Here is a 2,669-nt window from a genome sequence, read left to right as displayed (position 1 = left end):
CTTCCCTAACAGAGTACTTCTTTACCGTGCTTATCATGCAGTAATTATGGCTGCTTCAGTCTTATTCACCTATTTTCAACAAAACATCTTCCATGTAAGAAATAGTCACCCATATTTGAAATCTTAATACCCTTAATTGTATTTATCTGCATATACCCTTAGAAGATGTACTCTCTGATCAATCTTTTACTTCACACAATCTCAGGCATTAATCACACATTTAAGAGTGACTGGCCAATGAGGGAAAGAGCAATTAATCTCAGAGGTACAGTAGCATAAAATGCAAAGGCTTACTCTTCTGATGGTTTTCCAATACGTGTGATTCTAGCCAATCACCTGTTGAGTTGTTGGAGGATTAAAACTCCCTTTAAATAAAGTGAAACTCAAACTCCTCAAAAAGAGTATCTGAAACTCAGAAAGAGGACTTTTCTATGCTTTGTTAGGAATCAGAGTTGGTGCTTTTGAGAGTTCTGCTCTAGGATTAATGCCTTTGACAATTTGAATACGAAGTTGAGAAATAACGGTGTCTTTACTAAAACAAAATATTTAATCATGATACATTAAGAACATGTAAAAACTACAGGGCCCCGTAGAACCATAGAGATAAAGGTCACGATAGCTGGTCATCAAATATTTGAACTTTGTCCCATTAAGATGTTTTTAAAGGTCAGTAAAATTGATACCAACTATACTTTAGAGAGAGCATCTGTTATTATCACTACGTATAAGTAGAAAGTTTGAAGATATCTATCTATAACATATATTTGGATCCATTCATTATGTGATCTAAAGTGAAAAATTAGAAGTACATTTAAGAGTGACGTATGAGAAAATCATTAAATAATGCCAAAAGGGGTAATTAAGATTCATACCAAAATGAATGTAGCCATTATAGATGACACAGATTTAGGTTTGTTGACAAGTCCAGTAAATTGTTAATGACAAAAGTTGGTTACAAAAGGATATGTCTTATGTAATATACTCTTTATTTGAATACACTGTAAAATATGTAAGTATATACATCCAGAGAACCACTTTGGATAATGGCATTTTAGGTAACCTTAATATTAAAAAGGTTGACCATCTATACTTTGTTATTTTCTATATTGCTATTTTTCTTTTTAATAAAAATTATGAGAAGGAAATGAAAGCAATAGGAGAGAAAGAAGAGTGAGGAAAGGAAAGAAAAAAGAAAACACTGTGAGATTTATGGAGGGAGTGAAATTCTCTCTCCCTCTTATACCCATACACACACATGACAGTTAGAGACAGATGTTTTGTGGCATTAGTTTCATAATTTGATTACCCTTTGTTAAATCACCATTTTCAATTAGTGAATGACAGTTATTGGGTACATTATGAAAAAATGCCTGGGTGTTGTATGCCAAATTTTAATCGAAATTCTACATGCTAACTTGTTTAGAAAAAAATGAATCCATGTGAATGAATTTTGAGTTAGGGAATATAAATGATAACTGGATGGCATTTTACAGAATCCTTGAGTGTCCCAGTTATTTAGAACAGTGAGTCATACACTGAAAACAATAGGAAAACACTCCTATAAGCCATACCTTCATTTTGCCAAATAATTTTATTATTAAATTTTTTTCCTATGTTTTCTAAAAGAGAGAAGACTGAATGAAACAATCATCCTAAAGAGAAAAGTTAGAATTGTGTAGTGGCATCAGACTTACTAGTAACTCTATCACTATATTCATAACTACCTTAGTTCATTGTGATAGTGGCCCTTTTCAGAACTGATAGACACCAGTTTCATTAAACCATTTTCATTCTGATAATTATCCCTTTAATTCGTGGCCCAGGCATTGACTAACGTTATCAAATGCTTTATCAAATATTGCATACAGAGGGAATGGCTCCAGCATTCTCTATATGAGGACAGAGAATCACTTCCCCTGGAATAACCTGTTAGGAAAACAAGTGGGAATGGAATGCACATGATGTGAACATGTTTGGTCTCCACAATGGGAAATGTGATGTATCATATGACATAAGGAAGGTGACAAGAGATAACAGATCCTTGTAATAGTGATTCTCCAAAGAGAGACAGTATAAATGTCAATCCTTTTAGAAATCTCTCCTTTAACAGGCACAATATAATTTAGTGATTAAAGTTGTAAGAATAATGCTCCAAGGATTGAAATAACTGGAGATAGGAGGAAAACAGAAAAGTGGAAGAGATAGAATGCTGAAGGGAAATATAAGAATGAGATTGCCATGGCATTGCCAAACATTGGGAGCATTTTTCTGACCTACCTGTTCTGTTCCAGGGTGTGCAGCAGTAACATTGGGAAACTCTGATAATTTTGATTTCTGCTTTCTACTATAATCAGCTCCAAGACAAAAGTATATATGTTTTCTTCCCAGTGGTTAACAAAGCTAATTAGTACCACTAGATGTTAGTGACCCATTGATGCTTCTTAGATCCTTATAACCAGGCCTCCATTGATTTATCTTGGGAACCAGGTCTATGAGTCATATTAATTTTCCCAAGAGCAAAAATATCAGAAGAATTACTTGGTGATGGGAAGTAAGGAAAAAAAGAAAAGTGCAGGAAATATGTTCCCTCTAGGACAGGAAAGTGAGACCATGAGCTTACTTAGATTAACTGAGTTGAGGGAGACTAAGATGTCATTCACAATTGCTGA

Source organism: Macaca thibetana, chromosome 7, assembly GCF_024542745.1.
Source record: "Macaca thibetana thibetana isolate TM-01 chromosome 7, ASM2454274v1, whole genome shotgun sequence".
NCBI lineage: Eukaryota > Metazoa > Chordata > Mammalia > Primates > Cercopithecidae > Macaca > Macaca thibetana.
Note: the sequence above shows the minus strand (reverse complement) of the source record.